General features: G+C 40.7%; 1 protein-coding gene across 2 annotated transcripts in view; it reads left to right on the top strand.

Moving 5' to 3' along the window:
• The first annotated feature begins 5,629 nt into the window (after positions 1–5,629).
• The window catches only part of LOC144522356 (neuronal cell adhesion molecule-like), a 76,363-nt gene continuing 55,750 nt past the window's right edge, over positions 5,630–26,242 (top strand). For both annotated transcript variants that reach the window (XM_078257363.1, XM_078257364.1), the window contains exon 1: positions 5,630–5,919. The gene's annotated coding sequence lies outside the window, so the exon portion shown is untranslated. The remainder of the gene's footprint in view (positions 5,920–26,242) is intronic.

Below are 26,242 nucleotides of genomic sequence, written 5' to 3' on the forward strand. Positions count from 1 at the left end.
CAAAAGTAATTCTGTATGGTAAATATGAAGATAGTTAGCATGCAGTTAGCTTAGATAAGCTCAAAGACTGAAAACGGGGAAATGGCCAGCCTGGCTCTGTTCAAAAGTAACAAAATCCAGCTCCCTAGCTGTTTACCATTTCCAGACTTTGTGCTAAGCTAAGCTAACCAGCTGCTGGCTCTAGCTACGTTTTTACCATACAGATATTAGAGAATGGTATGTCATCTAACAGTCAAGAAATCAAATAAACATATTTCCTAAAATGTCAAACTATTCCTTTTTAAAAAGCAGAATACTGTAAAGTTCTACAGTAGCCAGTAACAGACTGTGACGAAGAAGTGAGCACTTAGTTCCCTTTTTAAAGATTTGTTATGACAACTATATATCCTCACAAACCTGTTTGTGCTTTCAGAGAAAACATGTAGATGGGATATACGTGTAATTGAAATGCAATATTTGTTAATATAAGCACTGTAAAACACCCATGTCAATTAATGACAGAAGAAAATCCTTTTTTTTTTTTTTTTTTAAACCGTCTAATCAAGGTCAATTTAAACACTAAATCAAGTGAAATTTCTCAGATATAATGACTAAAATTTGCACCTTTTACAATGCATCTACTGGTCAAAGGTTTAATTGTATACTGGTCATAGTAACATTGACACATGAGGGCCTTTTTTAACCCTACAGTATTGTATGTTGTTTGTAAATGCATGTTATATTTAAAAGTAAATATCTAGTAAAACAGTGCAAAGAAGTTGCAAAGATTTACCTCAATATTTAATTCTAAAATACCTAAATTGATATATAATGGATAAATATGAATAAGAGATATACAAGTATCCAAATGGAGGCTCGCTGTCATAAGGATGCACCTTTTTAGTTATTTTAGACCCGGAGTATTTCAAATCCACTTGTTTCAAACACTTTTATTATTGTGTGCTTGATTGTTTGGTTTTATAGATTCCCCACAGGCGATGCACATTTCTGCTCTGTCCTCAGTGTGCTCTCTTTCCCTTCAATGCCTCTTGTCAAAAGCCTCTTTCACCCTTTCTACCTTGAAGTGCTGTGTGTTAGACCCCACTATGCTATACTATAAGGTTTGTTAGAGACATGCAGGTCATAGCTGAGGGACTGATTTAAAATGAAGATTTAAAAAAAGAAAGATTGCTGCTTATTGATTTGTCATGGCTTGAAATTGTTTTAATGACATGTACAGCTAACAAATGCACTTCATATATTCATGCCAAATCCAAGCAAGTACTGTAAAATTGATACAGCGATGTGTCGGTTACTCCCAGCGGACCTGAGTCACAGTGGACACCGATATTACCCAGATTCATATAATTCCACTGTTCTGTTGATCCTGTGTAAAGACTGAGATTATATGTAATTAAAACCCATCACTGAACCTCGTTGCATCTTGCCTCCTAATTATATGAAGATTAGCTGATTGTTATCTGAGGAAGCCTGCTGTTTTGCTCGCAGCTTGTAGATCATCTCAGGAAGAGGAGACGTGCGGATATTAAGTTGGTAACTTGTTGGTAACAGAGATCTGGACTGATATGCATCTTCGCTGCTCAATTTCCAAGGTGATTGGCTTGATTAGAGGCAAATTCTGATTTGTAAAACTACTGCAGGCACACACTGTATCTAGACCAGCGGTTCCTACAAGTGTATTTTTTTTTCTCTGTAACTCGAGTTATATAGAGGTAGGGGTGTATGTTTCAAGTGACGGTAATTGGAAAGTCCTTCCCTGAGCTGCCTGTCATAAAAAAGAGGAAGGTGGGATGAGATGGCTGTGCTCAGGCACCTGGGCAACAGCCCTGGCTGTGATGGATTTCATTTCCCTCCAGCATAAACACCATGCACTGACACAGCTCTTCACCAACTGCTTACATGCATGAAAACACAACCATGGCCACAGAAGGCAGAGGACACAACAAACAGCATCAACTGTGGTCTGAGGGGGGGAAATAATACAGGATGTAGGTCATTCACATATATTGTTTTACCTGGAATTTAAAAGTATTACAGAGCAAATGCCAAGAGCAACACGTGCACAAGGTGGACTTTGACTTTATATAGAATAAAAAAGGGTGTATCCTAAATATTGTAAGTACTAAGAGAACTTGTGAGATGATTGAGATCAAAATATGTAATAAAACCGCATAATCTTGCTTTGCAGATTAAAATACCAAACATTTGTGAATTTGCTGAATTGTTGAAAAAAAATGTCATACTGTGTGGTACATGCATGGTCATACACTGAACCCTGTTATCTGAAGATATCAGTTTGATTTTTCACTCTGTAAAAAAACTACACCTCAATAGATCCTGATTTGGTTCATTCAGATATTTGATTTGATATTTGATTTACAGCCAGGAGTATCAGATAACTGAGAATAACACTATTATTGCTGGATGAAAAGCTTCTTTTCAGATAGATTTATCGAAGGTCTTTGAAAACTATTATATGGTCATCAGTCTGTTCTGTAGTAAGCATATAAAAGCACAGAAACACTCAGAAAAAAGAGGAAGCTGGTGATTTGATGCTGATTTTTCTGACACCAAAGAACTGATGGTGGGATAATCTCCATACAGTCATCAAGAGGTGCTTTTGTTCCTCAGTAAAATTCTTCTTATCTAGCAGGTTTAAAATAAATCTCACCAATCAGTCATGGGTATGACAGCTCTGTGCATCTAAGCAGCAAATGAGAAATCCCTGGTTTTGTCTGTACCCTTTTGCCCTGCAACCATTCAATTTACTTTATTTCCTCCGGATCCATTCAGTATCAAGTGTTGATCAAGTGTACTGATGTTAATTTTCCATTTGAGAGCCAGTAAAGTAGGTTGTTCCAGTGTAGACGATGTTGGCCCTTAAAATTGGCCTTATATGTTTTCTCCTTTACCATTTGGTCCAATAGTTTCTTTCAGATCAAATTCATATTCTGACACAGAAATAAGGATCTTAAACCCTAAGATGTGGTGATAAAGACACATACTCAGGATTAATTGAAGAACTGCTATGAATGAATGGTGTAATATAAACACCGTCATGGTAACAGTGGCCCAACTTGTCAACAGAAGAAACTGTCTTAATCCCAACCAATTTGACAGTGATTCATACATTTTAGTGAGGAGAGATGAAATGGTGCAAAAGTCATCAGTTTGTGATACAAGCATTGTTAATTGATTGATGAAACATTACTTGTGTAATATTCTGGAAAATAACCTTATTGCCGATAAAAATCAAAGAAATGAACAAAACTACTTTGCCTGGGATTCACAAGAATAATGGTTGCACCATGTGACTGACTCAAACAAAGGTTCTCCATATTCTGGTCACTGGGCTGTATTCAGTTAGGCAGCCAGTAAAGGCTGCTCCCACTCAATATAGAAAAGTCATAATGTAATTAAACTGCGGACTGAGAGAGGAAAAGCATCCTCTCCGATGTAAACAGATCTGACTCATGAACTTGTCCCCCAGCAGTAATCACATCAGTAATTTGATTTCTTTTGCACCTTTGGCCAAACCTGCAGACTCTGAGTATAAATATGTCTCTCCAGTCCATGTCGGGAACATATCTCAGGGAGGTTTTGACAGATAATGTTTTCTCCCATCTTTGTTGTTATGTAAGTGTTTATCCTCGAGGTGACTGCTACTCAATTACACCTCGCATTTAGCTGCAGCATATCAACCCAGCTCATTAGCACCTAATTAGTTTTGGAGCAAGCGGCAGATATTGAGATAAGATGTTTAATTGCAAATTTTGATTGCCACTTTTGAAAAAAGTGACAGAAAAAACAAGTGATAGAAATCAAATTCTGACAGATTGAATGGAGAAATAATATTGTGAATTACGGTCTTTGACAACACCACCAACTTTCACATAACAGATACACAGCTTTGTTAATACAGACGTTGTGACTACGAGCCTGCTGATCTGTGTTTAATCTGTGTTAATTATTCATCCCTTCTGATGGGAGGCAGGTCATTTAATGGTTGTCTTGCTGGTGCTGCATCTACTGTGAAGTTTGCTCGGAAAAGAATCAAAAATAATAACACTGAATCAGTGAAGAAAACCGGCCGAACGATGACTGTCTCTCCTACACAATAGCCATGCCATGTGTGAAGCTTTGCATCTCAGTGAGCAGAGGACTTCCAGGATCCACTGTAGTAATAGGCACAATAATTGGAGACACCAGTAAGGTATGGACACAACGTCTTCTCTGGTGGGTTTTTCCATTTCAACACAAAGACCCGACAAGATTCACTTTGCAACTTTGCAAGTGCTGTTCTTTGTCTCCATGGTGCTGTATCCTTGAACTTGTGGAAATCCCTCAGAGTATTTTATGGGTAATATGCATGAGGGAAATTAAGAGAATATTTTAATGAGATTCAAGTGGTATCCAGACATATCTAGAGGCGGTCTAAAATGAGAGGCGAGGACAATTACAATACTTTCCAGTGTGGCACTACTGACAGATGTGGGTAAGAGTTCCATCGACACTGGGGAATTAGGACCAGCAAATGACCGTGACTGCATGTCAACCTCTTTCTTTTTCAGTTTTCAGTCACATTTTCAGATGTACTGTTAAACAAAGCTGAAATGTCTCAGAAAAACACTTCACAATTAAATAAAGAAGATGTGAATAGAAATGAATATTGGGTGGGGATTTTACCCTTTAAAAAGATAATTTCTTTAGGCTCCTTATGATGAACTGCATTTTGTCTTATTTCCAAATGATTATATATCTCTAAACCTTAATTTCAGCTAATCTCACTCAACCAGCCTCTGGATGCCAACTCAAACCAGAAACCTTGTCTTCTTGCCAAACCAGGCTTATCACAGTAATAACTGTGTCACTTGCTCTCAGTGTTTGATTCTATGGCTGCAGATGGCTACCACTGCTAAGCCTGAGATAATGCATGTGTGTAACATGCACTGAGAGAAGAGAGCATGGCTGGCTGGCTGGCAGCAGATTGAACTAAGAGGAGATGTTGCTTTTAAAGGCACATGAGTTCATCCAGCAGAGTCTTGGTTGATCCCACAGGCCACTGTATGATTACTAGTGCAATCCTGCTCTCAGGGCAAACTGGTGGAGTGTATCAGGACATGCAAATGGCTCTAACCAATTAAGGTCAAGAACGGCTGGAATGAAGTTCACTCTAATGAAAGTACTCATATTGGACTAATGGCAGTGGATTTGTTTTATTTGAGTTTTGTTTTTATTTCCTCTTTCTCATTTTGCAGGCCAGATTAATGAAAATGTACAAGATTATGATTTTTAAGAGGGATTATTTCAGTGTTGAACATTATTCCTGCTTGTATAATAATAATAATTATGCTGCAGCTAAATGAAAAAGCAGATCCCTGCTGTTTAATAACAGAAAATGACATTGCTAAGCATTAAGAGACAACTTTTGGCTTGTTTTATCCTAAAACTCGTCCAGCTGTTGTCCATCTGTGGTTTTGAGCCTGTAGGGGGCTAAAGTACTAGGCTAGGATACAACAATTTGCTAGAAGGGTTCAGTGCCTTGAGGCCACCATACATCGGCAGCGGCGCTGCAGTGCGCGCAATGGGCGTGCGTACGCCCCGGAGTGCTGCTGCGCGCCCCCGCCTGTGTGTGTGTGTGTGTGTGTGTGTGTGTGTGTGTGTGTGTGTGTGTGTGTGTGTGTGTGTGTGTGTGTGTGTGTGTGTGTGTGTGTGTGTGTGTGTGTGTGTGTGTGTGTGTGTTGGGAACTGGTGGGAGAGGAGAGGACCAGTGACTGAGGCAGAGGAGACAAGTGCAAAGAGGCTCGGCGCTGAACGGGACTCCACATAAATAAACACAGCAGACGGTATCGCTCTGTCGCAGGGGACTGAAGCTACAGAACAGGCTTCGTGTTTCGCACCGCAGAGAGAGGAGATAAGGTGAGGTAAATTATACCATTCATATATAAACACGTGTCGTGTAGCTTACAGTTCACTGTCAGGAGTTTGTAGGCAGAGAAGCAGCACATTGAGTTGGATGTTTTAAGGCTGCCAATGAGAGCACTGTCCTCTCTACAGCTTTCCCTCATCAGCGCAAAGACACGGGGGTTGTTTTCAAAGCTCAGTCCCTCAAAAATAATTTTCATGACACATTTTACGTGTTAGCCTACAAGCTTGTAGTCATCAGAGAGAGCAGGTGCATATGTGCATATTCCGGAGCGCAACTGTCAAATGTCACTGCTTTAAGATGCTGAGAGAAATCATTGTCACTTGTCTTCTGAACCTTATATGATCTGTCCTTTGCTTCATAATTCTCAATTGGCACGTTGTAAGTAAATATAGATAGATAGATCTGTTGTATTTGACAGTTGTTTGTTGTCCTGTGTTGGTGAAATAGCTGTCTTACACAAAATCCCTCATATCCTACGCTGATTTGCTCCCCACATTTTTAATTCCCTTCATATTCATATTCACATCACAACTCTATTTTGTTTTGACTGACCAGTCAGTTTGTTTAGTCTAATTTCCCTTCATCAGACTCAGTCTGGTTATGATAGCCCCCGGAGATTCACCACTTACATCCCATGCCATTTATTATACAAGCCAAACAATTGCTTTACTGGAAAAAAACCTAATTCCCACCCAAAACCTCTGCTTACTCCCCCCTCCCCCTCCTCCTTCTCCCCCTCCCTCTGTCTCCCCTTGGTCAAAGGTTCAGTCAAGGGGGAACTCACCATCATGCAACAACACCCACCCCCCTTTCCTCTGCTCATCCCCAGACACACACACTCACTGTGACACATCCAAACACACATGCCTCAGCTGCACACTTTCGCTGCTTGCTCAGATAGCCATATTAATGCAATGCTAATGACCCCTGCTTTATTGTGTAACGCTCTTGTTCTTACTTTCTTTCTGAAAGGGCTGACACACTTTCTAGTAATGTGTATTCACTGCAGGCAGACTATTGTTAATCTGTCTAAGAAGATAACAATATCCCCCTATCTCTGCCTTATGTCTCGTTTGCATTAATTCACAAACAGGCGGCAAAATGTAATACACCACTTTACGTATGCATATCCCCCATTGTGTGTGTGCCTTTTGGTGGTCTCTTCAGTCACATCTTGACCATGGTAAGTCAGGATGAGAGCCACTACTCTACAGCTTGTGGAGCTCTACTGACAGAACATTTCAGGCACATTTGACCAATTTGAAGAAATCGGGACAAGATATTGACCTACATTGTGCTGCCATCTTTACTTTCACCCTCAGCACAAACGGCACTAGGCATGGAGATTTGCATAACTAAGGGATTATCGGGACACACGTTGGCCGGAGTTATTGTGAGAGCACCAGTCAGTCACACTACTGACCTAAAACCAGTGGCGGGCAGCTCTGTTGCGGGGGCTATGGGAAAAGCTTGGGTGTTGAAGGGAAAATGCCACTAATTTCACTCTGTGGGCCGCAGAAACACGCAGACTATTTCGCAAGAAGTGATCAACGCTCCTTCTGTAAGCGGCTGTCTGTGGCATTATGAAGTCCGCCAACCTCAGGCCGGGACAAAGTGTCTCATAAATAGAAAGACTTGTTCTGTGTCACTTGTGGTGGTGATGATGATGATGATGACATAATTTCTTTCAGGAACTGATCGGAACCTGAGAGGCTTTCACTTGGTGATTCATTTCACCAAGGACGCACTTCAGTTGTTGTAGAAATGTCTGTTTCGTGTATTCAGATATAAAGTCAGAGTATGAGGCAGTTAAAGTCAGTAGACAGCAGTACAGTAGACAAGGAAGAAACTGAAAGTCCTCTATTGTAAGGCTTTGAAAGACATTTTAAAGGATAGTACTGGATAATTACAACTTGGGGCTTACTCTTGTAGTTTTGATCATCATTTCTATGACTTGTACTCACCAAAAGACATCAGGGCAAGAAATGAGCGAACAGACTAGAGCTGAATTGATTTGTTCCATCAATCAGTTGATTAGTCGACAGAAAATTAATCGGCAACTATTTCGATAATCAAGTAATCATTTTAGTCATTTTTCAAGCAAAAATGCCAACAATTCTCTGGTTCCAACTTCTCAAATGTAACAATTTGATGTTCTTCTTCTACTTTCTGATTGTAAACTGCATATTTTTAGTTGTTAGACTGAAGGTCGAATAAATCAAGCAATTTGAAGACATCAGCTTGAGCTGTGGGAAATTGTGTCAGCCATTTTTCACTATTTCCTGACATTTCATAGACAAAAGGATTGATAAATTGAAAAAATAGTCAACAGATTAATAATGGAAACATTATCATTAGTTTCAGCCCTGGATCAAACAATCAGACTTTTGGATGATTAGCTTTTTTTAGAGGTAAAACTGCAAGTGAGCCCAACTGAGATATTGGTTATAATCCTTTACTGCACAGGAAAACTGTGTACAACTACAATAAGTACAGTAAGTCAAAGTTCAACCAGTGTATTGTGCTGTTAACTGTGATGGATGTTTACAACAGACAGTTTGATTAATAGCTTTACAGTTCGCCTTTGTTTTCTCTTACATAAAGGTTTGTCTAACCTTGTGGTTAGTTTACAACCTGTATGCTCAACTACTTCTGTTTCCTGCCCTGTCTGGCTTCTTTTTAGCACTGGTCTGGTCTTGGTCTTTACTCGGTATCAACCCCTCAAAGTCTTGGTCTTGTCTGTGTCTTGATACACTTTGGTCTTGGTAATGACTTGGTCTCGGTTTATAATAATAATAATAATAATAATAATAATAATAATAATAATAATAGATTTTATTTGTCTCTTGGCACAGCTACCAGAAGACTTACAACTTTCAGACAGGTTGCTCACGTCACATCCACGTCGTCAAGCTCAGTTTGAGACTGCGCAGCAACGCTCAGCCCTCACCGGAAAAGTGCTTCTAATTGACTTCACTGGTCTCCGTGGAAGTCTACGGCATTGCTTTGTCCATTCTTTTACTGTCTATGACTCCACATAGCATTTGGGGATGGGAGGAAAACATGCTCTGGTTTATTGGCATTTCTTTAAACCAATCACAATCGTCTTGGGCGGTGCTAAGCACCAGAGAAAAGCTGTGGTGCCGCTGCAAAATAGGCTGTTGGGAACCTCTTGGGAAGGAACTTGTTGAACTTGTTGTTGTGTACGTTTTAAAAGTTGTTTTAGTCGTGCAACAGAAAACTCAGATTGGACAGATAGTCTAGCTAGCTGTCTGGATTTACCCTGCAGAGATCTGAGAAAAGGTTAACCATAGTCCTCATTATTCGACCAGAGTTTAAAATGCCAACACAAAGGAAGCCCTAGGCAACCGATATTCGGCCTAAATGAGTGAAATCTGCAGCAACGGAGCAATCCCGGAAGTAGAACGTCAAGGATATACTGTAGACTATGGTAGTCTTGACTACAACACTGCTGTTGCCATGTTCTTAGATCTCAGTGCAGTGCTATCACTACTGGTAGCAGTTATTACCAAAATGTATGCCTAAGTTAAAGAAAACTGTAATTATCCTTTTAAAAAGGGCTGTGATAATTTCTCTTTTGTTGAGTGGCACAGACATAGTTAAATAAGACACGATCATAGGTCACTCCAGCTGATTGACTGAATGATTGACTGTGTTCTAGAGACACGTGTGTGCTCGCCCTGAGCGGAGATGATCCAGCCGTTGTGAATAGAAGAGCTGTGCTGCTCAGCTGTGATGAGGCTAAATCTCTGGGGACTGATGGAGGCCCATGCCTATCCATTAGTGTCACTGCAGTGTGGGTGTTTCTTCCCAGTGGGCCAGTCATACACAGCAGCACAGCACACTGACATCGCCTGGACATTCTTGTCACTAGCATGTTCGTCTCATTTTGGGACTGATGACTGCCTCATTAGAAGACCACAGTGGGAATGCTGTCCCCCCACCCCAGTTTCACGGCTGCTTGAACACTTTGGACAAATGTACGCAGGGGCAGATGAGTACATGCAAAGAAGGACATATACATGTTCATCACGCACGCACACACACACACACACGCACACACACACACACACACACACACACACACACACACACACACACACACACACACACACACCTCTCTGTGTGTGGGGCCTGTATGGTTGCAAGCTGGTGAGTGCAATTAGACTTTCACACTCAGTTAGGCAGCAGTCTCTAATGGGGATTGACACGTTCCTGTGAATCCACTCCACACAGCTGCAACTGTTGATGTTTGCATACTAGACCTGTATTTGGAGTGGATGGTGACAGATGACTAAGGAAAGTGGATTTTAGATGATTTATGTGTTGCTCATATGTAGCAAGGTTTTCAGAGTAATTAGATTAAAAGATGTGGAGATACTTTGCTATTTTCTGTTTTATCTTTAGTCCTGCAACAACTCAGCTCCCATGTATTATACTGAGTTATTGCTTAAATGATTAGTGGGTAAATTGAAACAGAAAATTAATCAACAGCATCAATCGAATAGTCGTTGAGAAAACATCTCTAGTTCCACCTTCTTAAATATGGGGATTTGCTTCTTTTTCCTGTTTTGTATCAATATCATATCATATAAATTGACCATCCTGTAGTTTGAAGACGTCACCTTGGGTTCTGGGAACTTGTCATTGGCATTATTTATTTCTGGCATTTTATAGACTGATTCATCAAAAACATAATCAATAAAAAAACGAATGAAAATAGTGCTAAATTGCAGCCTTATGGTGAAATTATTTGGTATCTTAAGGTGCATTATATCTCAAGTAGAGCTGAAACAATTAGTTGATTAATGGATTAAAAAGATTCTCTGTTTCTAGCTTTTCAAATGTGAATAGTTGTTAATTTTTGTATTTTATTAAACAGAATATCTTTTGAGTTTTGGACAAAACAAGAAACTTGAATATGCCAACTTGGGCTCTTCAAATAAATAATCAACACAATAATCAGTAATAAGAAATGTTAGTTGCAGCCCTAATCTCAAGCTGTATTAATCACAGATACAGTCTTTATAAATTGGGGAGCTGAACTGTTACATTAGGTCGTATCTTTTGGGCAGCAGGTAATGTGGACAGATGGTGGATGGGTAGCGGTCAGTGCGGATGTCCCTGGACGGCCCACTGTGACGGAATCATTACACCAGAGCTTTACACCATGACAGTCATTGAGCCCAATCACTCAAGGTTGCCCAGCAACACTATTATCGCCTGTGTCAGGTTATTACACCCCTTAGTGAGAACAAAGCATTTAGAGATGTTCTTTTCTGTCCAAACCAACTGCCAGGGAGTGACAGCAACAGAGCCTCCTTTTGAAATGGGAGGTTGGGGTAATGGAACGTAATGTTGTGGTTTTTATGTTCCCTCTCTGCCCCCAGTAGAGCTCCTGACAGGTTAACTAGCTGCACGTACCACCAGATCCGACTCCCAGTCAGTGTTGACTTTAGGAACTTGATGTAAACAAATGAAGATGAGACTTGATATGTGCGTTCAAAGTATATTTTCTGAATGCTCCTGAGATGATATGCTGTCTTGCCACCCACTAGAACAAGTGGAGGGAGGGAAAGGAAAAGTGGGAGTGTTTTTTAAGCTTTCAGGGTTGCAGGAGGGAGGAGGGGTGAATCATGTACTTCAGTCGATGCTGAGAAGGGGACGGGGGAACAAAAGGGGTCTGTTTTCTCTGTCTGTACTGGCGGGGCGGCTGTCCTCGCCTCTTTCTTGCAGTATAGGGGGGTGATGCGGGGTTATGCCTGAAGAGATCCACAATAGAAACTCGGGTGTTGGAGCCTCTGTTTGAACATATAGTTGTTACTGCTGAAGAGGACCAGAGAGGCAGTCCTTTCTATCGACAGCTTCGGGCCCAGTTGAAGCTATGGCCAACTTTGGATGGGCAGCAGATGTTGGAGAGGTAGTTGGTGGGCCAGTGGCATCACATAACAAGGACCACTGCTTCCCGTTGCTGTCCTGAAAACAACAGGAGGTGGGCATTGCTCCACTGGCAGGGTGTAGGCTCGCCAAAATGACAGAATTCAGGAAGAGTGCACACTTGAATGCTTTGTAGTCTGTTCTCAAGCCTCCATCTTCCTACTATTTGCATAGAGCTTAAGAGTAACTCAGCCGCACATCCCACTCTCTGTTGGCACAGTGATGGAGCCCACTTGTGTTGTTTAATGGCTAAGCAAATACATCACCACAGCTCTTATTCTGTTTATAACTTTGGATATTTAAAGAGTGGGCCCGGCCAAGAAATCCCCCACATCCTCCACACGCTCACCAGGCTGTTGTTGCACGTTACATCCTATAAACTTGTAGAAGTGGGGTCTGCAGATAAGCGGAGCGAAGGCGTAGATTATCTTTGTCGCCCCAGCACATGATGCAACATTGATTGAATCAACAGGAAAGAAGGGGACACTTAACTGTCAGCTCATGAATAAAGTTGACATGGAAACACAAAGTGGCTTTTCCATGGTTCAGGAGGCTCGCTGACCTCGAGGTCTTATTTAGGCCAGGCCTTCTAATGCCCTTACCCTCTGCTCCACACTCTACCCCCTCCCACACCCTGGCCGAGGGTAAGACACCATGTTAGCAGCTCAGCAGCCACCACTGAAGGGCCCTTAATCCAAGTGGGATGACAGCTTGGCTCTAGATGCTGTTTCTGTGGTGCTGAGACCAATGGGCTTTTCTTTCCCTCTTTTTCATCTCTTAAACCCCCCAAACACAGCCACATGAATCCTGGGAAAATAAATTCTCCTGAGGAAGACAAAGGAATGGGATGGTAAACAGTTCCAAGTGTAGATATGACATTCCTCATTCAGCAGAACATAAATGGGCATTTCCTTTGAGATATCAAAAGCAGAAAATACAATGCTGGCTTGGGATTGCTTTGTTGTTGATTTTTATTATTGTCCTGGTGCCACTAGTTGTTCAAAAAACATAATCTATACCCAGATAATCTTTGTCCAGGCTTCGAAATGATTAGGAAAGATTGAGGTCAGAAAACCATTAGAATTAGAGATGCACCGATAGACCGGCCGGTGACTGGAATTGGCCGGTTTTCACATGCTCGGCCATGACCGGCGACCAGCAGGTTAGTCTGACATATGCCGATTTCATGCCGGTCAATGCTACAATTAACTGACAACATAAGTTATACGTGTTACAGTTTTCAAGGACGCACGCACACACGGACGCACAGCACAGTCTCTTTTTCCTTTCTCTCAACTTTTCCGCTGTGTCCGCGCTATTCTCGCACATGTAGGGAACCTCGTGAATTAACCTGCAACATGTCAGCTGTTTGGAAATTCTTCAGCGTGTGTGCAGAAGATAACAAGTTTGCAGTATGCAACACCTGCAAGGAAAAAGTAGGGCGTGGAGGGACGACACCAAAAACCAAAATCACATTTTTTTAGTTGGATATTGGATGTGAAAAGAAGGAAATGGTTCTAACATTGCACTTTAGATGTGTGTGAATTTCCCACACCAGGAGTAATTTATATAGTTCTATTTTATAGTGATCCATTATCTGTTCAAAAAATGTTCTATGTTCTGTGCAAAATGTTCTATTAAAGAAAAGATAGAAATTAAATATTTGTGTGTGCTGTAAAGTGGTTAGAAAAAATGAAATCGGAATCGGCTAAAATCGGTATCGGCTGGCCTAACTCAAAGAAAATCGGAAATCGGAATTGGCCTAGAAAATCGGTGCATCTCTAATTAGAATCATAAAATGTGGTGCCACTTGTCGAACCTTCCTTTACACCAATCAGGGGAGCTGTCCAGAGATCACGTGGAAAGAGGTCCAGGCGGGCCAATAGTTAGTATCGATACAACAATGAGCATCAGCCATGTTTGCCAGGAGACTTTCCCAGGCAGCATTCTCCTTTTCCAGGCTGATCAAACATTTGCTTGTTCCAGCTTCTTAAATGTGAGGATTTGTTGTTTTATATAAATGTAAATTGAATGTTTTCGGCGTTTTGACTGTTGGTCAGACAAAGATCATCAATCATCTTGGACTCTGGATATACATTTTGTAATCATTTCTGACTGCTTGTAGACTAAACAAATTGGTTAAAAAAATCAACAGATGAATTGATGATGAAAATAATTAGGGGTGCAATGGTTTACAAAACTGGCGGTTCGGATCAATTTTCGGATCAGCACATAAAATGGGGGACAATATTTCAAAAAAAAAATGATTTCCATTTATTACTTAAAGAACTGTCATAGAACAGCGCGTTCAAGCCTGGGAGCGGAGTACCCTTTCCTGGGGAAAACAAAGGACTTTCACCCCGGAAATGCGTGTTCATTGGGAGTGTTTTAATCCAAACCACCATCTTTTTCCTAAACTTAACTAGTCGTTTTGGTGCCTAAACTTAACTGTTGTCGCCGCATATCACTCACTTTTTGTCGCCTAAACTTAACCGTAATGTCCACTGAAACGACCGGCAGCTCCTGGTGCCCTGTACCCGACTTAAAGCCCCCTATTTTCGGGTAACTCAACTACCAACTTACTCAACTGCACTGTAACTTTTATTCTTGTATTTTATCTGTTAAAACACTTTGAATTGCCTGTTGCTGAAATGTGCTAAACAAATAAAGCTGCCTTGCCTTACCTTACCAACTACTGCTGATACGATGGAGCTCTGTAGCCGGCATCACAGCTTTTCAAGTTCTTCCGCTCCTCCAGTAGTCATGACTGTCTCTATCAACTGATTTTAACATGCCCCGTTCACATGAACAGAAAATTGCGTTGTCTGTATCTTTTCACGGCAACCCTCCATATAGTTTTATCAGCCTACTTTAAGTGACAGCGACAGTAAACATTTATTTCACACTATTATTATGGGGAAACTTTTCAATTAATCCGTGATTCACATGCATTCCAAATCGTGAGTGTTGGTCCGTTACACCACTAAAAATAATCATTACATGATGTAGCCATAGAAATGTTAGGCTAGGAGATAATATATTATCAAACAGACCTACAGTAAAAATAGCCCTAACTGATGTATTACTGTATACTGTATGTGTGCCATGTTGAATGTATGTTCTTTTTCTTGTAACAACACAGATCACCAAACAGATATAAGCATTTTTTAGGATTCCCGTAATATCAGACATAATTTTTTCGAAGAAAATTGCCTGTGAATTTGATTTATTAACAAAAAACGGAAGACATCCACCATGGAGTTGACTGTTCTCAGGACCAAAGCAATTTAGGATCAATTGCGGGCAATGGAATAGCAATCAGTATAATCTCCTTGCGGTCAGTCCTTTGCTGGTTTCTCAGTGCTGGGCTTCTTTAGGAGCTGGAAGAATGTAATTGTCACTGAGATAATTCCTTGCTGTGGGCTAGCTGACCCCGGCTGTAAGGAGGGGAGAAAGGACAAATGGCAACTTCATTTATCAGGATCTCCTCTGAGGCTGGCTGCCCTGATAACCCAATCAAACGTCTAGTGTGGCTGAGAGCTGTCTGGGCCAACACTGGGCTTTTTCATCACTGTGTTTGTCTCTCTGTCTATGTGGAAATATCAATGAGTCTTTGTCGGTGTGCCATGGTTTAGCCAAAGCCCCGTGGTGTTAAGAGCCTGAAGTCTCTCAAAGCAGAAATGACATTAAAAAGCTAGAAGTTTCAGAAGCAGAAATTGTCTTTTCCATGTGCTCCATTTCCTGTATATTCTATCACACAATTACACCATTGTATATTTGGATTTTGTCGATGAATGGCATTCCTTATATTGGTTTTAGTTGGTATTGTTCTGGCAGAGGTTGAAAAGACTCTGGTCTGAGTCAGACCTAATGCTCGGGTATTCAAGGTTGGCTGGTTTTGGGCCTCTCAGGGCTCAAGTCACAATGACCACATCTCTGTATGAGCAGAGCCATGGTGGACATGTTACTCAAAGGGGTAACTGCGTGACAGAGAGAGCACGCCTCCACAGATCCTGTGAGAGAAAAATAGGACACTCACTCGCTGGTCATTTGTGATATGTCACTGAGGTGGAATTCATATAGCTCTTGGTTCTGAAGTCAGTATCTTGATTGTAGTTGACATTTCAGGGTATGTAGAAGGCCCAGCTTAGAGTCAAGGGGCACTCTTTAGATGTTCAGTGCTGCTTTCATGAAATGTGGTTGGTGTGGAATAATAGTTGAAATTGTTAATGTACTGAGGGGCTGCAATGTGCTGGTGTACTCACTCTTGGGTTATATGCATTTTGGCAGATATCTGAGCTAAACGTAAGTGCACATCTAAGGCTTTTACTTAATTGTCAAAACTGCTATCTCAGTAAAAATCTCAGTTCCCCTCGATTGAATGATAATGATTAAAATTGTAGTTTTATTTCCAAAGCCAGCCTTTGAGATCCTGATATTCACAATGCTTATGGAATTATTAAAACCTATTTTATAATCTTAGTTTCTAGCCATGTGATTTGAATAAAGTAGCAGTGCCCTGAGAGCAGATTATACTGATCTCTACCACTGCCTTCTCTGACTCTCTCTGTTATGTAGTATTTCCTATCCTTTCTGACCCTCTTCCTTCTGTATATCACTTTTAGAATATATTTCATATCTGCATTTTCAACACAGCTACTTGTAAATCTATCACTGACCTTTAGAAGTCATGAAGTCAGGGTAGCATCCAAATCTGAAGCATATCTTCCAAAAACTGCAGTTTTGAGTATGACATTGTTTTATTTATATGTCCATGTGTAGATAAATGTGTTTCACAGTTAGTCTAGTATTCATGCGTTTCAGAATGAGTGGGACATCCGATTATGCTAACTAATAATTAAGTCAAATGTGTCGACTATATCCTATATCTATTTTACTCTTCAAACAGATAATGTATTAACAAGCTGACGTTAGCTTTGTCATTTAGCTACGTAGCAGCTACACCTGGCAGTTGCAGGGTGTACTGTACATATTTAGTAAGCGCTAACCTCTAAGAACTAGTTTGTGTTTTGACACCCGTTTTAATTCAGCGATGCTTAAATCTCCACTCCGTAAACACGACATTACGACAACAGCTTCAAGTACTGCATTAACAGGTCACAACAAAAGGAAGCGTTACCATATTTTCCTTCCTTCCTTCTTTCTTTCCTTTCACTTGGTTTAAAAAAACAAACATTTAACCATATGACTCAGTGTCACTCACTCATTTGGGAATTTGAGACAAAACTATCTGATGTTGTTACCCCAAAAATGTCCATATTACATACAATCATCTGGTTCCACGTTATGTTATTACAGTACTGGGATCTTATTTGTTTACACTGTCTTATCCCAGGGTAAAGCCTTCAGCAAACTGCTAGCATGCATTATAACCATGCATATTTATGAATTTATAGATTGTCCTGTTTCCAACATTGCCTTTATACGTAGGCGTTGTTCAGGTTGTGCCTAATCAGACCCGAATAGGGGAACTACACGGAGGTCGGACTGATTGGATTCTCCACGGTCATCGGCAGTGAAAAAAATCTAATTAAGCCTCAGGCTTCCCAAGTCAAACTCCTCAGGATTACCCTGGCCCTGCACCCAAAACCCAACCCTGGGAGAGAGTGATAACTAGACTCCCATAATCTGAAGCTAGGGCTGATTGGGGGGGGGGTGGTTTGATGATGAAATCATTGCAAACCTACCAACCCAACTGCAGGGATGGCTGTCGTCACCACAGGCTCAGTAGTATGTCAGTCACATCATCCTGGAAGCAGTGAAACATATTTGGTAAATAAAGTTCAAATCAAACATCACAGTTTGAGAAAGTGGAGTCCGTGTTAATGTGCAACACCACAGCAGGACATAGTAGTGCATATAGCTACAGTAACATAAGCATGTTTTTGGGAGATAGTGATAGAAAAACTGATTCCATGCAGAGTTTCAGCCGTATAGCTCACAATCCCCCACACTTTGAAGTCAAATTAGAAGTGTGTCTGTAGGGGTGGAAACGACAGACAGATTAAAGAGAGCATTTAACCCGCCCTCCCCGCTAAGTTGCTTTCCTTTTGTCCCAACTTTAGGATGTGGGTTTGATGTACGCTCTGAATTTTAGGGTTTGCCCTTCACTCACTCTTTTGTTTTAGTGTCCGTTGAGTGAAAGTACATGTTTACTGTGGTCATTGCTTTTTAACAGTCCGTGAAAAGAGTCCATTTGTGAGGAGACTCACAACAGGAGGCCACTATTGATTAGGTGTTTGCCTAAAGGAGGTAGGAATGAAGGGAGGAAGAGGTGAGGAGGGTGAGGGGGTCTGGATGGGGTAAGAGGGACGAGGGAAGAGCCAGTGACCAGGATGTGCTCTCCCTCTCACCAGGATGCAGCCAAGTCTGAAATATGGCTCCTTTCTTTTGATCCTGGAAACAATGCACCTGCTGGAGGCCTGAGGATATGTCCTCTCCCCATGTGTCCTTTCACATGTCTCCAAGGTATCACTGACCTGTACCCATGTGAATAAGGGTTCTGGTTTTCTATTACCACTATATCAATGACTTTACTTGGACAATAACACCACAAAAGTTAAAAAAGTTGCTTTTCACCTCTTTGTGTCTTTAATTGTTTGTCAGTTGTTTTTTTCAGTCTTGCATCAAAATGCAGCCAGAGTGAGAGCTGAATGTACTATTTTGTCCTCAAAATAGAAGTCCCTGAATTTGTTTCACCTGCTCTGTTTATCTAAGCTGTGATTTAATCAAAATGGGACTTGATATGAATATATGGATATGAATTTCGAGTGGGTGCAGTCGCAGGGCTGCACCCTTGACAGCCCTGTTGAATTAATTACTTCCAAATGGCTGGTTTAAAGAATGAAAAGAGGAGGTTTGAATAAAACCTACTACGGATCTAATGCACCGCTATGATGGAGGTCCATTTTTATCCATAATGTCTTGTGAAACCATCCATTTTTATCCCGGGACAGCTCCACTTCAGTTTGATTGACAAGGCACTTCTTTTTCCACATCAGACATGGCAAAATGGTATAAAAGTGACTCTTTTACATAACATTGGACAACTGCATGCCTAACCTCCTTCATTCACCACTGGGCCTCTGGGAATTCAAACTGGAGCAACCTCAACATATCTGTGTTTTGTAATGCTAAAATTAGCAGAATCTGAGGCATGTACTTGATATGGTAATAAGGCAGGAAAACTGTGTTTGAGTGTTAGTTTTTATTTTATTTTACAATGGCCAGAATTGGCTTCTTAAATTAGACTAGAAATTTGTTGTTGTTGGATGGACATTTAATATGGGAAATATGAATGGACGATTTGGACATATGTCATTTTATATCAGTGCTTTGTGATATAGTACATTTTCTGGAAAATCATTTGATATAATTGAGCTTAAAGGTTCATTCAAGATGGTAGTGGATAACATAATTCAATGTCTTGTTTTTGGTTAATTCAGTGAGTAAAATACCTGACAAATCAAGGCATTTCACATTCCTACCATTATTTTGCATAGAATCGTACAACTTGCTTTAAAATCTACCAAACATACCACCATACCTAGTTGCAGCATGCATGCCTTGTCTGTTTGCTTGGCGTCTGTCAGAATGTGTCGCTTATCATTTATACTACTGTCATGTTATGTGATAATGCGTCGATTGTCATCTTAAGATGTTTTAGTTCTGTAATATTTCTTTCATTGTTTATGCTCTGTTTAGCTGCTTCATGTTTTGTCTGCTTTATCCTGTTATGATTTTACGTGTTGCTTGCTTTATTGTTATTTTAATGGCTAATTCAGCATTTTCCACAAGGAACAACAGCTGAAAATGAGCCTTTTGGCTAACACTTACATGTTTACAGTGATGTTGATAATTGTAAATTTTAAAGTGACAGGGACAATGATGAATAAAAGTTTACTTTCTGGAATTGACATGACATGATCTACTTGAGGGAAGACGTATCTGATGACGTATCACTCTGTTGGATTTGGCTGAGTGTGATCAGCTGCTACAGAGAGCACTCAAACCCGACAGCAGTCAAGTTTAATTTTGGTCTGTTATCAAGTTAAGGCTTTATTCAGTCTTTGTCTTGGCTGTATCACTGAACTGATAATAACAAATAATTGTAAGTGGGATATTTGCTCAGATGTAACCATAGATCACTATGATTAGCCTAACCATTCTGGCTACAGATATGGAAGTGTGAGGATTAAATATAACACAAGATAACATCTTCTTAATCCCCATGAGCTAATTTAAATAGTTTTTGTCATGGTACTATGCAGTTTCTCCTCTGATGCCTTCACTGCATCTCATTCTCAGATCTAAGCTTTATTATAGAAAGACAAAAAAAACAAATGCAGCAAAACATCACACAGAATAGTGCATTGTGCTGGATGAGTTATGATAGTGTTGGTAGTTGTGGCATAAATGAACACTTGTGTGATGCTGAGATGTTTTCACACATAGACTCACACAGTAGCAGCTCTCAGCTGTGCCGAGTGCAGCTCTAAATGTTTAATGGAGAGTTAAGGAATAAGGGGCATCTTCTGTCTCTCTGTCTCTGTCTGCATAGTGTCTTATTCCCACCTGGCCAAGCTCCAGTGCTCACTGCAGCATTCTGGCCCATTATGCTACTGCATTGAGACCAGATACAAAGCCTCATTGGAGACTTTTTAGCTCCACTGAAGTTATGCGGTATATTGACTAGTTTTTGCAGCACAGGCTTCTGTTCTCAAACTTGGTCTAACTATAAAGTTCCTCCGTCACTTGACACTTGCACCTGTATTTCATTTTCTGGCTGTCGTCTTCACAACCTCAGTGTCAGAGTAGTATGCAGGTCATTTGACCACCACCCACCAGCCTGGGTCACGGTCACAGACTCAGCATTGGGAAGAAGCCCTGGCTGTCCTTCAATGGTTCTTTCACTGCCGCTTGGTGACAATGCATTTTTTCCATGCCATAAAGCAGATGCTGTATTATAGCAGCACAATACTGGGCCCATCTGAAACTGTTTACCATGTGAAAGGCACACCGGGATCAGGATGCCTACCACTGTGTGGGGCTTTTTGACTTGCCACTCTATAATGAGTACACATTGGAAGGAAAAGGAGCATGCAGCTTTAACTGGCATTGTGATCACTGCATAGAGAGAGGAAATGTGGTATAAAGTGCTGATCCAGGCTATTCTTCCAAAGCCGAGACTTTTAATATTTACTAATATACAGAGATTACTGTGACCTCAAATGAGCTTAGATAAAAAGGCAGGAATTGTTTGTCCACCTAAAAAAAAAAGATTATCGTCCAAATAATTTAGTCCTATAAAAATAATTGTAGTGGACTTCTCATCCCTGACCTGAGTTCTGAAGCTTGATACAGCTGCGGCAGGTGTCCTCTGGATAAGGATACTGATCTTTTAAGACCTCTTTCACTGAAAGTCAACAAATCAAGAACTAAGAAGTGAAGTGAAAACAGTTTGATTACAGAGGCTTAACCGACGGAACTGAAAAACCCTGCAGTTAGATGATTAGCCTCCTTTGTGTGACTAGTGTCTGTCTTGTCTTGTCTTGCTGTTTGTTGTTGGTGAGTTGAAGAGGCTGCCCTTGTTCCGAGTTGTCTGCCCTCAGGCCTTGTATGATGAAGTCCCCCCCAGCCCTTAAAAAAAAAAAAAAAAAAAACTAAAACAGTGTTTGACCAGCATTGCCGTTTGACTTACTGGTAGTCTGTCAGCAAGGCTCTTAGTCACTAATTGTGCACTCAAGCATAGAGGGACCTTGAAAGGCCAGAGGTACCAGACCAGACAGGCTGGTTGGTCAGTCACTCTTCATAGCCAGACTGTTCCCCACCCTAGACGTGATTTCAGGCCCTTGAAGGGCCTACTGGAGACAGGCAGCACTCAGACCTGCTCCTGAAGCTAAGGTCCCCTTGCCCCCCATCACCTCTCAGAGGGTTTATCCTCCCTGACAAGAGCTCTCCGAGGTCCCCAGTCCTCAACTGGCCATCAGTCATGTCAAGGACACACATCTATAATGTCAATAGCCTGATGAAATAAGAGCAGCACCACACACATAAAAGCCCAGACTGGGACACATTTAAGTACATTAACCCAACTCTAGTCCCACTGCAGAAGAAGGATGTGACTATGGGAAATAAGGAAGTAACTGTGGGTGTATAAACCAATTGTATAATTAGATTTCTTCCTGTGAGGTGGGTTGATAGCACAGCAGTTGGATGAATGTGCAGCTGAACTCACTGAGAAAACAGTGCTTTTTTCAGTAAATATAATATGTATTGCACTTTTTTTAGCCAAAGTAGCAACAGAGCGGCAATGAATGTCAGTTGATTGGTTGCTTGGTCTACCACTTTGGTCCAGACTAAACCATCTCAACATATATTGGATGGATTGGCATAAAGGTTTGTACAGACATTCATGGTCTGATCTGGTGATCCTCTCACTTTTCATCTAGCGCCATCATGAGGCTCACATTTTTGGTTTTGGGTGAAATATCTCGACTATTGGATAAATTGCCATGAAAATTGGTACAAACATTTATATTCCCCGCAGGATTAATTGTAATAGCTTTGGTTATAGCTTAACATTTCCTTATTTCTTTTAAAGAGCACTTCCGTTTTAGGAAGCAATTTGCATTGAGCACTCTGTTGCAATACATCCCATTCCTTTCTGTATGCTACACAGTGTCTTTGAGAGCAGTTTCCTGCATACCAATACACTATTTTACCATCCAATCTGTCCATAAAAGACATTTATTGTGGATAATAAGAGGAAAAACATTTTAAAGCATACTGTCAAAAATGTTTAGCTCACAAAAATCCCTGCCAGCCAATTTATGAATTACAAAATGTTGATCTATTCACCCAAAAAACAGTTCATCACTTTTCTTATCATGCAGATGTGTATGCTGTCATCTCAGTTATTTCAGCAGTGAGCATCTGTCCCATTTTACTGTATAATTTCCCTGAAGAGTACAAGGTGTCTTGTCACAACTGCAGCAATGTTAGTTTTGCTTATCAAGAATGAAGCAGAGAGAACACAGACCACTGAGACTAATACACATAGCGGAAGATGTGTAAAATTAATTTGTTGTTGTGAATAGAGCATGCAGCACAGATAGCAGAGAAATCATATCACTTGAGAAAACTCAGACCCAAATGCCTTTAAATGACAAGGCTGTTGTCTCCAGCAAATCAAGTGAAGGCATTTTCTTGCAGCTTCTTATCTTTGGAGCCAGTTTCTCTGACATAGTGCATTCAGGCAGAGCTTGCCTGTCAGCTTTGTTTTGTTACTAATTTATTCATTTAAGCAATGGCAGCCACATTCAAAGACAATGATGCACAAGCTCTATGCTGAATTAACCTCAATAATTATGCAGATTTGAGGAAAGAAAAGCCCAATTGTTACACACTCCTCAAAATTCCTGCCCCCTCCTGTGCTTGACACACAAGTGAATAAATTACTTGACTCAAGAAAATCTTCAAACTTCCCTCTTAAGAATCAACTTGGAACAACAATGCACCGCTATTTGTGTAAGAGTATTTAGATTGTACTCTCCAAGGTCAGCCATTCTTGTTTATGTTTGCATTACTGATCATTTTCACATAGACCTCAGCCTAATGGAATCCATGTATCCACAGTAAGTGCATTAACCCATTGCCTGTAGTGCAGGGGATCCATTTTCTCAAAACACTTTAAAGGAATCCACTCTAAGTGTTTCCAATAAAGTGCTAATGGGTCATTTGATCAATACATGAGCTTTTCCACTTTAAATGCCAAAGTTAGTGGATCACATTTAAAGGAGAGCATTATAATCCATTAAGTGTTCAGTGAAATCACAATTACTTTTTTATTCTTATAGTTAGTTTTATCTCTGTGTCATGCCAAACATTCCCATCCCATATGGAATTACAAGGCATTGTTGTATATCAAACGTCCAAGATATAACAAGATATCTAGGTTATTTCAGGTAACTTGTTTATTTTTCAAAATGTCAAATAAATTGTGCGCCAAATAACAGAAGAAAACTAGAAGGGCACTCTGAGAGGGCAGACCTTCGCCAAGGCATGAACTAATTATTCAGATTATTCCAACACCACATTGACGCAGCACAAACGCCCCTATCTTGCAGTGTTAGAAAAGTAATTTGTGTATCTGTCCCGTGATTCGGATCCACTCCAACATGTACTGGATTCTTCCTTGGCCCATGCTACAACCTTCGACTATGTTTCATGAAAATCAGGCCGAAATAATAACCACCTCGGCGGAGGTAACAAGGAGAATAATGTTTTGCAGGTTTTATAAACAAAACGGGGCTACACTTATAAAATTGCACTACTAGAGGTTAAAAAATTCCTCAGGATACCTTAATGCATCGCCCACATTTAAAAAATGTGTTCCTGTTTTTTATCCTGTTACGATAAAACTGCATAGTTCCCAGTAAAAATAACAATTGAAAGAAAATGAAACTCATTTTCCATACCATTGAGATGGCAACAAACAACAACCTAATTCTCTGTATCATATTTATATTTTATCATCCAAAATGGACGCAGTTGTGGTTTCACCCTCAAGTCATTGGCAGACTTATTTAATCTCAGGAAACACAGTTTCTCTTAACATACAAATGTTGACCTTTCATTAGTAAAAATACCTCGCCAAAACCATTGTTGTTATCAAAGTGCTCACTTCTTCAGACTATCACCGAGTGATTCTTTTTACCTTGAATAAATACTAATGCCGAAACCTTTAGTTGAATAATTAATTAGTTGATCAGCTGAAAGTTAATAGGCAATTATTTAGGTAAATGGTTAGTCATTTCAGAATTTGAGCAAACATTTCAGAATTTGCTGCTTTTACTTTTATACTAATGTAAATTGATATATTTGGGTGTTGGACTGTTAGCTGAACAAAATAAGCTATTTGAAAACTTCAGCTTAGGCCCTGAGAAATCGTGTTAAAAAATTTTGATAAAATTGACAGATAATTAAATAGTTGTTAGTATTCCTAATAGTCAAAGAGAACATATCGAAACTCCATCTAAATTCAGGACAGATGCTTCAGGTACGACACCTGGCCACATCTAAGCACACAGTTGAGATATAACGAGATATGAGATAGGTATTGGCTGACTGTGGAAAAAACAACAAACCTTAACAACAGTAACAGAAGCTCATTTACATCCTGCACTTAAAAAAAACAAGGGCAGCTGAAATTCTGCCTAATGCACAACATAGTGGAGGAGATGAAAGCCTCTCTCCAGCAGGGTGTCTGCTACTCAGCCTGTCTCAGCTGAAGTGTAGTGACGGATCTGGAGAATAGGAAGCCCAGGGATGTTGTTTTTATTTCAGGTGTTTCTAAGAATAGGACAGCTTGATTCCAAAAAAAGTCTCTTCACTGTCTGTGTTTACACAGCTCATAATTGGCTTAATATCTGAGGTAATTTATGCTGTAATGATGCAGGATCAGTCAGTGGGACATGTGTTAGCCTCTAACCACAGTTATTCCCTGCTTCTCTCAGTATCGTGTGTTTGTGACAACTGCCTCCTCTAAATGCTATCGGGTACTGAAAGACAACCTGCGTCGTGTGTGTGTGTGTGTGTGTGTGTGTGTGTGTGTGTGTTTGGGGATATATGTGAGGGTAAATTATTGATGCAGTGTAAATCCAATCTGCCTCAAGGCAGGTGCGCCGTGTGCTGTTTGCTGTGTGTGTGTGTGTGTGTGTGTGTGTGTGTGTTTATGTATGTGTGTGAGACATTGTCAGAGGAAGGAGCAGTGCTGTAATTAAAAGGTAGCACAATCTGCAGTCCTGTCCACACAGTTTTAGCTACAGGAACACAGGCTCAGTGTTGTTTGCATACACACATGACCACCAGTGTGTACACACACACACACACACACACACACACACACACACACACACACACACACACACACACACACACACACACACACACACACACACACACTGATGCTACAGAAAAAACTGAGTCCCTCCCTTCCCCTCCCTTCAGCCTCAGTTGTGCAGTACAGTGTGTTTTTCCATTTCTCTCCCTCCTTCTCTTACCCTCTGTCTCTCTCGCTCTCTCTCCCACAAACTTCACAATGTGCCAGACTCGAGCTGCAACAGTCTGTTATTGTGCAGCATGCAGACAAGCTGCTAGGAGCTGAACCAGTGATATCATCCCATTGTCCCTGTGCTGTCACCTGCACCAGAGAGCATGGAGTCCGGTAAAAGAAGGGAGGGAAAGATAGGTGGAAAGAGAAGGCAGTATGGGAAAAGAGGCATAGGGTGAGGGAGGGTGGTGAGTCTTGAGAGGGATGGAGGACTGTGTGGT

Source organism: Sander vitreus, chromosome 8 (genome assembly GCF_031162955.1).
Source record: "Sander vitreus isolate 19-12246 chromosome 8, sanVit1, whole genome shotgun sequence".
In the NCBI taxonomy this organism is placed as follows: domain Eukaryota; kingdom Metazoa; phylum Chordata; class Actinopteri; order Perciformes; family Percidae; genus Sander; species Sander vitreus.